The sequence below is a fragment of the Xenopus laevis genome, chromosome 1L, assembly GCF_017654675.1.
Source record: "Xenopus laevis strain J_2021 chromosome 1L, Xenopus_laevis_v10.1, whole genome shotgun sequence".
Taxonomy (NCBI): domain Eukaryota; kingdom Metazoa; phylum Chordata; class Amphibia; order Anura; family Pipidae; genus Xenopus; species Xenopus laevis.
Window position 1 is genome coordinate 83146518 of NC_054371.1, and position 13571 is coordinate 83160088.

Consider the following 13571-nt stretch of genomic DNA (forward strand, 5'->3'; position numbering starts at 1 on the left):
TGCATTCTCTCGCTTTAGCAATTATCAAAACACTACATACTTCAGCATTTTCCACTTATGGAAACTGGTTTCACTTTAAAAGAAATCCAGGAACATTATTTGTCAAAGAACTGAAGGAGTCATGCTTTAATTTTGCTACAGTATCTCACCATATGACAAGTCAATCAAGTTCAACCCCTCCAAATGAACCCTGTGCAGTAACATATATAACTATATACCAATACCAATACTGACTAACTGTAGAGCTTAAGTACACAATAGCCTTGGGTATTATGTATGTTCAAGAAATCACCCAAGCCACTCTTAGGCATTAACAGAATTTTACATCACAACATAACCTGACAGGGTGCTCCACAATCTCACTACCCTCACCATGAAAATCCATTTTTGCTGCTAGTGTTAACTGTATAGTTCAAATGTGATAAAACTTACTTGGAAAAGTGAAAGGTTACATTTATTTTCCCTTGCTGAGTGTAAGACATACAGTTAGGGGCCGATTCACTAACTTCAAGTGAAGGATTCGAAGTAAAAAAACTTTGAATTTCGAAGTTCTTTTTGGGCTACTTCGACCTTCGACTACGACTACGACTTCGAACCGAAGGATTCGAAGTAAAAATCGTTCGACTATTGGTCCATTCGATAGTCGAAGTACTGTCTCTTTAAAAAAACTTCGACCCCCTAGTTCGGCATCTAAAAGCTACCGAAGTCAACGTTAGCCTATGGAGAAGGTCTCCATAGGCTTGGCTAACTTTTTTTGATCGAAGGATATTCCTTCGATCGTTGGATTTAAATCCTTCGAATCGTTCGATTCGAATGATTTAATAGTTCGATCGAAGGAATAATCCTTCGATCGTTTGATCGTACTATCTGCGCTAAATCCGAAGGATTTTAGTTCCTAGTCGAATATCGAGGGTTAATTAACCCTCGACATTCGACCCATAGTGAATCGGCCCCTTAATATTTATGTGTACTTTTCCTAGTTAATAATAATTCACATTTAACTTAGCTTTTCTTTTTTGGATTTATTAACACAAATATATACTATATTTCTAAGAAAATGCTCTAATTCCTTCTCAACAAAAACAGATTCAATTCTTCAAGTCTAAAGGGGAGGCCACTGGTTCTTTGATATTTTATGCTTTTTTATCTTTAAAAAGGATTGCCTGCAGAATATCTAAATTGTCCATTAATGTACTTGTAAAGAGTAATCATGTCCTTTCACAAGTGCCTTTTCTCTTGAGAAACAACCCCAACCTTGACAATCTTACTCATAATTTAATTCTTCCAACAGTTTAGTCGCAAGTCTCTGCACTCTCTCCAACTCATTAATATACGCAAGCATTTAGAAATCTGTCTGATATATTTGATCACAAAATGTGTTTTACCAATAACCCCTACCAGCAAGTGTGGGCAAATTGTCAACCACCCAGAATCTAGATGGGACTAAATCAGTATACAATGGTGCAATATAGTAATCAGTGTGTGGAGCCCAACTTCCAGTCATTTGACACAGCATTTACTGTATACTGCCACACATCCCATTACTGTATTTGAAACCAATGCCCTTTATATCTTAATTTGATCTGTTACTAATATAGCACCATTCTTATCTTGATGGAGATGACAGCTTTGTGTAAATGTTATTGAAATGATTTTCAGTGCTGACAGCGTGTATTGTAATGAATGTTAAAGGCCTAATTATGTACTCATTGACATTATATTTTTCTTCAAGTTTGTTAAGTGCTAAATGTTTAAGTGCTATTTTAATGAGTAAACTTACCTCATTATTCATTCCACTAATATTTGCAATGCTTGCTATAATAAGTTAAGTGAAAGATAATTATTTTTAATTGGAGGGGGGCAACAGAGTGTAGATTCATTATATCAGTAACAAGGGAGATGTTTTTTCTCCTTCTTGAATTTCAAAAATGACCTATCTTTCAATCAATTGGTAGTACTTATATGCAGTGTGCTTATATCAATTGTCATTTGGCAATTGACATTACACAAAGCATTACTTATCAATATTTCTCTTTATTTTATACTATTTAATACAAAAAAATGTGTATATTTATAACAGTAGAAGTGACAGCTGTTGAGAAACAAGATTTTTTTTAAAAATTGTCATAATATATATAAAAAAAAAACCTGTGGCAATATATATATATATAGATATAGTGTTTGGGTTTTGATGCCTGAGCGCCTCAGGGAAATGCATTATGTATTATATATTGGTGGGACCTAAAAAAAAACATAAAAACATGTAAAATAAGAAAAGAAGGGGAAACTTAAAATCATACCAAATTGAGGTTTCTTTTATGGTACTTGGTAGACTTGTAGTCTTGTGATTGACAAAAAATTGTTAGCTAAAAACATGTTTTTTTAAAAATTCAGCATGCTCCCTAAACTGTGGTTCAAAAAATCAGAGGGATTGGCAGCTATATATTGTAGTAGTCGGAGGGGTTTTCCTATGCAAGGATCATCTTATGAATCAATTGATTGAATAAAGCAGATAGAGTAGGAACAAGGAGAACTTATGAAGAGAGGGGAAAGCGCCAGAAGGTCCTACATGCGATCTCTCAGTATCCCTATAAGCATGCTACTGGATGGCCCGTGTCTAAAATTCCAAAAGATTCTAAAAGGAAATTCCAAAAGATATCTTTTACCTAGCTTTTCTCCATTGGGCTTAGGAGCAGAAAATTAAGTTACATGTCACTGAAATGTGGAGCAATCTAGTGGAGTAGACTACATTTTTAAGGTTTATAAAAGCATTTTCTGTTCTTGAGTTTGGAGATAGTGTTGCCCTTTTAATATGAGCACTGGGCTATACTATATAACCCTATCTAACTATGCACAGCCAACTTTGACAAGAATCCTCTGCCAATACCAATTTGCATGGATGAACATTTTTTTGTTTTGTATTTTTACTTTTATAGCATTATGAATTTCTGTTTTGAAGTGTGTTGTCACACCCACAAGTTATCAGGGGCAGAAAAAAGCCACCCTGTTAAATTAAAGAGACTAAATTTAGAATTTAAGATCAAAATTTAAACTCTTCCAGTGCAGAGAGAGCAATACGGCCCCCTTTCTCGCCCTTTTTCAGCAGTGTGGTAGGGGGGAAAGTTGAAGCCAGCAGAAGGGGAAAAAAAATCTGCTGCCCCTTCCCAACCACGTCAGATTTATTAAAGCAAGTTTCAGGGATGCCAATAAGACTGTGCGTATTCTACCATCTTCAAAATTAAAAAATATAATGTAGCGGGTGGAGTGTGGGACACAGGTGGAAAAAGTGTCGGGTAGTCATGGGCAAATCTGACCTGTTTGTTTTGCTGAAAATTTGCAAACAGCAAACAACATTTTAAATAATTATACCTTAAAGCCTATGGGTGATTTTTCACTGCAAAATATTTTGCTCATCCCTGGTATCAGGCAATATGCCTGGCAAAAATGGCATGGGGAGAGCACTGGATGCCAGCATGAAAAAAATAAGCACATTGACTTGGGCATCTCAGAGTAGCACTTAACCCTGAAACGGCGTCATAGAATCCCTCTGATTAGATTACAGTTCCAGTATTCTTGTTTGTTCCTCCGGGAGGAATTGCCACCTAGCAACAGCTAGTGGGAGATGGTGGCAGCCTCCCAGAGAAGTGCTGGAAAAGTTTAACTTACCCGCAGCATCCAGTTAGGGACCTCCCGCCTTCACTTCCTGGTATGGGAGGGAGCATGCTGATGCTGACTCCTGATTGGTGGATGCCTGCTGTGACCATAATTAGGTCACAGAAGACTGGTAGGCGGGAAATCTGAACCGGATGTCAGATTTTTTACCTCAGCACAAGATGGCGGACGCAGTTTCCATATCTGCAGCAGACTCCATGGTGCTGTCTCCTGAGTTTCAGTCTGTTCCTTCTAGGAGAAGCCTAAAACACCTCAGGAATTATTTTTCTTCCTCTGAGGAGGAGGTTCAGGCACAAAAGCTAAGGTTTAAGAGAAGGAGGACTGAGAACAGAATGATATCCTCTTCTTCTGGGGACTCTTCCCCTGGCAGTAACCGTGCTGTTAAGGGGATTTCCTCTACTAAAAAAGCACACAAACATGTCCCTGCTTTGTTTGGAGGCAAGAATAAGAGACTTGCACAGGGCAGATCTTCAGCCAAATGGGCCAGTTTGGGTAGCTCTAGCTGCACCTGCTCACCTGCTGGGAGGTCAGTATCCTTAATATGTCAGATGACGAAACTTTGTCCCCACGTCTAAGCTAGTTGACTGGGAGTCTGAAAATGTTGGCACATTGATAAAGACACTGAAGTGTACAATTTCCTGCACTTAGGTTTCAGAACACCTTTAGTCAGGGAGGATGAACTTATACTCCGATCACATGTTGGTATACCTGATATGTCAGAGCTTGTGTTACCAGAGTTAGACCCTGCATTGATCTCTGTATTGGGTAACCCATAAAAAAAGTTTCCTTTTCAATCAAGCATTTCACACAACTCTTGTCCAGAGTCATTAAACAAGGTCTTGCTGACAGCCCTTCATGCAGGAAAGATTTCCCCAGTAGACCCAACAAAGAGAGGCTGGGTGAGCACTTTTTTTCCCGGTCAGAAAGCAAGATGGTTTGTTAAGTCCAGTTCTGAATGAAAAAAGTTGAATGCCTCATAAAACCAAAGCATTTCAGAATGGAGAGTTTAAAAGACCTTCCCACCATTTGAAGTGCTGGCCAATGGACCTTAAAAATAGATTTAAAAGATGCCTTTCACTCTGTACCAATTTACCCCCCACATTGAAGGCTTCTTCGGTTTTGACGGGGAACAGATTTATTCCAATGGAATGTCATGGTATTTGGCCTTTCAAATGCTCCTTACACCTTCTCCAGAATGATCAAGGCAGTAGTAGGTCAACTACACCTAAAAGGAATTTCCTGTCTGGTGTACCTCGACGATTTACTGGTGGTTCATCAGGACAGAGAAATATTAATCCAGAAAAGAGAGGAAATTCTCAATCTTTTCTCAAATCTAGAGTTTCTAGTAAATACAGCTAAGTCAGTCTTAGAATCTTGCCAACAGATTCCCTATCTAGGGTTCATCCTCAATACTACAAACCTGGCCTTATAGGTTCTGCCACAGAAACTTCAGATAGTTTCCAGACTAATTCAGAAGGTCCTGGCTGTGAGACAGCTCTCTCTTCAAAAGCTAGCAGCTCTTATAGGCCAACTAGTGGCACTTTCTCCTGCCTTTCATCAAGTCTCACTATACTGAAGAAACCTACAGTTTCAACTAAATTATTACCTACAAAAAGGAAAGGAGTGGAAAGAATATTTAACTCTAGACTTAGAGTTCCAGAACGACCTAAAATGTTGATAACCATATTGGATCCCACTCCTTCTCCAATAGTAAGGCAGACCCCAGAACTAGTCATAAATACAGATGCTTCTCTAGTAGGCTGGGGAGATTTTTCCAGAGCAAAAGCCATAAAAGGGCAGTGGTCTCCAGAAGGAAAGCTAGATCACATGAACATATTAGAGCTCAGGGCAGCTCACCTAGCTGTACATCAGATTTTAGATTCCCCTCCCTATCCTGCCTCTGTTCATTTCCAAATGGACAACAAGACAGGATTGGCAGCACACGTTCACTGCAGTTGTGCAGGGAAGCAGTTCTTCTCTGGAACTAGGCCTTATGCCACAATTTGTTTCTATCAGCAGAGTTCAGAACGAATTAGCAGACACAAACTCTTGTTGGCAATCGTGACACTTCACAATAGCTTATTTCAGAGAATTCAGGATACATTGGGGACCAGGCAAATAGACCTCTTTGCCTCTCCAACATCAGCACAAACTCAGAAGTTTGTATCTAGAATTTGGTCAAAAGGCACTTGGAGGATGGATGCCTTTTCATTCAGATGGCAGACACTGAAGGGTCTTTATGCTTTTCCTCCTCCGGCCATAATTCACAAAGTACTATTAAAGGTCCAGGAGGAACAGGTTACAGACATAGTTATAGTTTACCCAGTATGGCCCTCCAAGATGGATGCAACTCCAATGGAGATTGACCTAATAAGAGATACAACTGATTCCTCCTTATGTGTTGTAACATACATGTCATCCTACCTAGAGAGGACAGAGTCTGTCAGAGCGAATATTACCCAATTATTCATTACTTGTATGTCTTTGGCAGGGATTGACACCTATAAGTTTAAGGGTCATTCCCTGAGAGCAACAGCAGCCAATTAGGCAGCGATCAGCGGTGTTTCCTTGCTAATAATCATGAAAGCTGCAATATGGTCCTCATCAAAAACCTTCGTCAAACACTACTGGAGACCATCTGAAACAGAGTAATCTTTATGAAAGCCACTACTAGGTGTATTACTCTCCCACTAGCTGTTGCTAGGTGACAATTCCTCCCAGAGGAACAAATAAGTGTTTGCAGGAATCTATGACCTGCAAACAACATTTGTTCTAGGGAAATGATTGTCACCTAGCAACAGCGGCCCTCGATTCCCTCCCATGTATTCACTCCTGAGAGGAGTCCTAGTAGTTGCTATTAATTGTGTGACTATTTTCTTCTTCTTAGGCTCCAATCAACAAACAAGGAAGGACACAGCTTAGCCTAAAAACGAGGAGAATAAAGGAACAGATGCTTCGAGTGTATTGAGGTTCATCATAGCATACTCTCTACAAAAAAAAATTAGAGCTATTTTGGACAGTTCCATTATGTGAAAACACAGGACCCTTATGTTCTTTGGAAACCACAAAGTTATGCTTAGCTTCTTCCCAGTTCTAGTTTCTAGGCACAACATGGAATAGATTTCCAATAAAGGAGTTTATTGTTCATATTCTGGGATATATTCTTATTTTTAATTATTTATTTATTATCTAAAGGATTGTCATCCACAGGCTCCCAGCAAAAAATCTAACATCTGGTTTGGATTTCCCACCTACCAGCCTTCTGTGACCTAATTATAGTCACAGCAGGCACCCACCAATCAGGAGGCAGCATCAGTGTGCTCCCTTCCATACCAGGAAGTGAAGGCGGGAGGTCACGAACTGGATGCTGTGGGTAAGTGAAACTTTAAACTTGTTTAAATGTTTTCCTGTTTCTCTTTAATAAAAAAAGCAGTACCTTGTGTTTGTTCCTAACTAAGCTGTGTAAATCAATACTGGTGGCAAAACAATTCTATTGGGTTTATTTAATGATTCATTTTTTCAGATCCAAATATGCTGATATGGCAGAGCTAATAATATTGGAATTTGCAATGTTTTGCTGTTTCATTACATATACAGACTGTAATGTCAGATTTCATTTTCTCCTATCCATCAGGAATGCAGTGTTGTCAGCACACAGTAACACCTCTTCTCTAGACACTGAAGAGATGAAAAAGCAGTGATTATTGTTAGTACTCCATGTACGTTGCTGATAATCCAATATGTCAAAGACAGTGTGTGATATTAAGGGCTGCTCTAGGATAAAGGAATCTAAAGGAAAGAAGCAAACAGACATGAACTTGAAGAATCTTGCAGGGAGAAGGCTATATCGCAGGGAAGATAAGTGAAAAAAAAACATTCTTTGTATGCAGGGAATGAAACAGAAGTGCACCTAAATATAGTTCAGGCTAATTAACCTTTATGCTTTCCTTATGTCATTCTTTTTGATTTGTGCAGTTACAAATACGAGATGCTGTGACATGTTTGGGAAAGGCAATTAAGCCATTAGCTCATTTAAGTCCTGTCTTCTACTGCTTACGACTTAGATTGTTCTGCAGACCTGAGATTAATAACTCTCTCCTTGATTTACCAGCAACCGTTCCAGAAGCCCTAATGTGTTTTGGGTAATATCACACACACAGCAATTCTGCTGCCAAGTCGGGTTCTTTTTCTAATGTGACAACAAAATGTACAAAGATGTTGACCAGCATTACTATTGCTGCCAATGGAGAATTCTCGGTCGAAAACATAGAAGCAAATGTACTAGAAAAACTGAACGGAGTTTTCTTTTTTCATATCTTTTTTATGAAACAAGCATTATTAATTTCTTTTTTTGTTTGTTAAATACTAGAAAGAAGGAAGTCTACCAGAAAAAACCTCAATAACACAGCTGCACTTTACAGCATATAAAGCACTTCTGGAACCCTTAGACCTACAGCAAGAAGACACAAGCCATGCAAGCTATTGCCTACAGTGTGAGTGTCTTAATAACATAATAAAAAGTAAGGGTCAAAACTTCACTGTTAATGCATCATCCAGTGGACAGCATAACATTATTAAATGTCACTCCACTGAGTGAGGTCTGATAAATGGCACCATTGACTTTAGGAGAACAAAGAACAAAGCTTTTGCACTTTTACGTACTACCTATGCACCATGAAGCTTTATTACAAATTGTTTACTAAAGTAAGTGAACCCTAAAGAGCTGGAAGCACATTTTAATGGAGACATGACTAGGGTTAAGATGTTCCTATATTTTTTTTCTACCCTATTAAAAACATTGGCATCAAGCATCATTTTTACCAATCAGGTGACAACCCTAGGCATGACTCTTATTAAAATCATATAAACATCAAATAAACCCAATAAGCTGGTTTTGCTACAATAAATATATATAATACAGACAGACTGTGAAGCAATGTTCCCTCTAACACACACAAATTTTGAGGCCAGCGCACACTACAAATTGTGGTGCTTACAAAGAAATTTTGTATTAATTCTGACCTTAGCACACAGTTTTTAAAAACTGCAAACAAAAGTTTTAAATGTGAGTACAAAATATTTTTTTACGCACATTTCCAATAAGGAATTGTATTGTTTGTTTTTATGTGATGGCAATTTAACTCTGGAAAGAAAAATTATTTTACCCCTACGTGGGGATGTGGGCCACAGTTTTAACCAGGCCTCCTACACAGGAGGCATGAGTGGTTAGAGGATAGGTAAGATTGAGGGTAAACTCAGGGCATATATTTCTCACAAACTCAGAGGCCAGGAATTGAGGAATTAGGCAGTCTTATTTTATTGACCATTGTCCTTTCTGTGGGTGGGCGTATTGGTCAAGTGCCACAATTCTTTATATGTCCTTGACACAGGGATTGAACATGTAATCTAAACAAGCATCCTACTGAAAATTTTCATGTTTCATGGTTGCTCAGTTCTTCTTCAGCCTCTTTTACAACACAACTATTTTGTAAGCTAGCTGGTCATGTTTATTGTGATTGAATATTGTTGAAGATTGGTTGGAGTGTGCTTTTCTGATGAAATTCTTTGTCAGGCACACTTTTGTGGCATTTACCCATGTTACTGGTGGTTATCGATGATTTCGGTTGAGGAGATCCTGGATTATGCGGCCATTCACCCCACTGGTTGGCCAAACCCCTTTGCCTTGTACATGCACAAATATGTGAGGGATTACTGTGTATAGGCTTTTAAAATCCATGGTAGCCAGGAGGATGTCTTTAGGACAGTCACAAAATCCTGATGATAATATAAATTTAATGTAAGTAGTACATGGGTATCCAGGTCTGATGTCATGACATCACCACAAGTCTCACATCATGATCAAGACTGCACACCAGTGCCATGGGCTGAGGCAGACATGGACTGAGATGAAAGCAAGCGTGCAAGATATAACTGAATATCTTCAAATTGTTTGTGATGAGAAAAATAGATCTCAATAAGCAGGCAAGCAAAAGAAAATCTATATTAGTCCATCACACAGCACTATCTCATTAGGCTGAAGCATGGAAATGGCTATCAAGGCAGAGCATCATCATAACATTAAATAGCAATAACATCATAAAGCGTTGACTTGAAGATTCAAACAGTAATTCAACAAATAGCTAAGTGCATGTTGAATAAATCCTATCCACGCTTTTCTTGTTTACTGGCGTACTGATTAAATTGTAGGAATATATTTTCTGATTGTATGAAATCAGTAGCTGTACAGCTACGGAACAATCACCTCTTAGTGATAATACTGCTTTATACGCCAATAGCATATAGGACTTGTTAGGCATTTACTTTCCTAGATTACTAATAACAAGTCAGATCTCTCATCAGTTGGGGGAGTTATGGAAGCAAACATCCTAGGTACTGGTCTGCAACTCTTACTGAACACATCAGTAAATATAATAGCAAATCACTTATCAGTTATTCATTATTTCAAAAGGTAGTCATACCCAATGTTTCCTATAACTCCTTCTTGGCTTTGTGAGCAAAAAGAAAATCCTTTTGTGCACAAATTTTAAACTTGTAAGCAGAGTTTTTTTTGTGTGTGCACCACAATTTGTTGTATGTGCTTGCCTCAGAATTTGTGTGCGCAAAACTTAGAGGGAACATTGGTCATACTTGTGTACAGTTCAATGTGGAATTTCTCCTATACCATTTAATGCTTGGTGCACTGTTCTTTGATCATATTTAGATCAAACAGGTTTGGTGCTGCCCACCAACTACACCAACTATGTTCAGTCAGATTATATAGGCTTGTGGAAAACTTCTCTGATGAAAGTTTATTGATTTACTGCTAAGGAAAGGGCATATAATAGCCTTATTTATGAGACATTATAGAACCTAGTAAATATGTGTTTCATATTATTACATTACTAAATTATTTATAAATAACACTGCAATTCCAAAGGTCAGATAGTGGGGTGGTTAAATTCTCAGCACTGAATGGAAAACTAATAAGGTTTGAAGGAAAATGGTCAACATAGCCAAGGTCAGAACAGTTAAAAACTCTGAAGTAATGTAGGTGGTTGCTACTACAAACTGCAGCAATGTCATTAGTCAGGTAGATAGTTAGGCAGGGGGGTATTCAACATTGGCCAAGAAAACAACCTGGTTTGAAAGCAAATTGAATGCATTTGGTTGTACCCTATGGAACCCAAAAATCTAATGTATCAGATTCAGATCAGATTGCTGGGCTGTTATTGTATGTTGTGTTATATGCTCAAATTAATAATATCTTGTAATGGTATGGAGGGCAATAAAAGGGCAATACAACACAGGTGTGTCCCTTTCTCTTTGTTCCTGAGACGTTTTGATGGATTCCGTCATGCTTAAATATCATAAAAACATTAGTTAAACCCAATAATAGTGGTTTGGCTCCAACAAGAATTATTTATATTTTAGCTGAGATCAAGTACAAGGTACTATTTTATTAATACAGAGAAAAAGTAAATCATTTTGTGAATTATTCAATTAAAATGGAATCAATGGGAGATGGCCTTCCTGTAATTCGGAGCTTTCTGGATAATAGGTTTCCAGATAACGGGTCTCAAACCTGTATATAAAATTCACAATATAAACTGGGTAGATGGGCAGACTAATGTGGTTGAAAATCTATACAACAAAAAAGGATGTTTCTGTGACTATCACATAGGCATAGTTGCTGACCTCTCAATACAACGATTGTAAACATAAACCCAACTGATACAGTAGTAGCAAAGGATTAAGAATAAAAAAAATGCCTCTTTAAAAAAAAAAAGAATATCTATTTGTTAGTAATAAAACTCTAGGACAAAAACTTTTCAGCATTTTCCTCTGCACAACCCCCAAAGATATAATGGTGGCTTATTTATCATTACTTTAGCTTTGTTTGTTCAGTCCAAGCTTCTGAAGCATCCACAATCTCAAATTCTGCAATACATCATTTTAAATAGGTTTCCAAAGGTCACGGAACAGTGTTTACGGTTCTTTAATGATTTAATGATAAACATCACTGTGGTTTTGTAGTCTTTGAAGGTGTAAACATTTTTCAACATTGTCACTTTTCCAAATGTGAAGCAGTCTTTATTTAGTTCATCCTATTTGAGATGTGTATTGCGCACCCTGGAATGTAAATGGCTGACCTAGTTCTTCTGTTCTTTACCAAACATCCATTTTAGGACATAATTCAGTTTTATGGATAATTATATGGCATGTTGCAGACATTATTTTTTATACAGGCTATAATAAAGCAATTGGTGGAAAGACTCTGTTTTAAGGGCAATCATAAAGCATGCTGAAGAACGTACAATGTAATGTAACAGAGTATATAATCACCGCCAAAAAAACCATAACGTATTTTATTTAGCCTTATTTTATACAGAGGTCTTCTTTTTTAAATATTGTTATTCTTTATTTATATAGTGCTGACAAATTATGCAGTGCTTTACAGACCTTGTACACCATTCACTACACAAGTGAAGCTTAAAAACCAGAGTCTCTGGATGTTTCAACAATTAACCTGCCTGTATATTTTTGTTGGAACCTGGAGATCCACATAATGAAAAAATCCACATAAGCACATTTAAGATTTAATTTACAATACACCATGCAGTGTGCAAAAAGGCAACAGTTGGAACTCAGAGACCCCCAGCATTCCTTTGAATCTAAGCACTGTCTGTGTTGAGAAGTGTTCAATCCAAGTGGGGCGGGGTAGGCATATAAGTATCCCACAACACACATAATTTAGATGCAGTGGCAAGGATTGGACTAGGACAGAGCTGCTCCCAGTGTCGGACTGGCCCGGCGGGAAACCGGGAAAAAACCCAGGGTGCCCCGACCCTTAATGAGCCCCCGCCGGGCCAGACCCCTCTCCCGACCAGTTTGTTAAAAAAAAAAAGATTTCTTTAGACGCCGCGCTGCGCCATCTGCGCATTCGTGCAGCAACATTCATACAGAGCACTGAGCGGCGCCTTTCAAGCAGGAGCGTCGATCGGTGCCCTCACGCAGGCGCGCAGAGCGCATCACGGTAGGGGGGGGTCAGAGGGGGCTGTGGGCCCCGGGCCCCCCAGTCCGACCCTGGCTGCTCCTAGTGTCAGATTTACAATCAGGAACAGGGGCAGAGTACAATTTACCCCGCTGCACAAGTGCTTCTTTAGTAAGGGACACACACTAGCACTGGTGTCTGGGAGTATGATAACTGAACCCTAAAAACTCTCTATATATACTGCCCTGGCTAGAATCGAACCAGCTCCTCAGTGCTGCCCCAAGTTTATACCAGCTTTACCATTATAGGGTAAATTAAATAAAAAGTAGCGACAAGCTCCCTAGTGTAAAATTAACAAAAGGGTGTAAAAGATAGGACTAATTTTGCATTCTCCCCAGTGCCTTCCTGTAAATAAATTGCTAACTATTTTCAGTAGCTAATTTTATAAGGGGGAGGATGTGGGCAGCATGACTAGGCCCCTTGGATGACCCCTAGCTTGTGTTTCATGCAGATTCACTACTAGGGAGCAAGTAACAGGAGATCTCACCACCTTCCTATAGCGGGATTTAAGTACATGGCTGTCCTGAACCCGACAGTGCTGTGCCTCTGCTAAGTGTTCAATCTGGTGCAAAGTGCAGAGTGCTCCCAGCACATCTAGTAAGTTCATGGGCCCTAAAAGTTGTAATTATGCACCAAACATTGGGGCAGATTTAATAAAGGGCGAATTGCCACCAGCGACCGATCACACACAGCATTTCATAGCGAAGATGCGATATAGATCGTTTGTGCCTAATGAAAAAGTCAGTAGTGATCTTGCGCTTAGGTCAGTTTGCATACGGCGGGTAATTTAAAGTTGTATGGAGGACTTTATTATAAATGTTAGTGCAAATGCTTGTAGTTACCACTT

General features: G+C 38.7%; 1 protein-coding gene across 4 annotated transcripts in view; it reads right to left on the reverse strand.

The window, feature by feature from the left end:
* Positions 1-13571, reverse strand: part of ccser1.L (coiled-coil serine rich protein 1 L homeolog) — a 460655-nt gene that overhangs the window by 242302 nt on the left and 204782 nt on the right. The gene's annotated exons all lie outside the window — the stretch shown is intronic.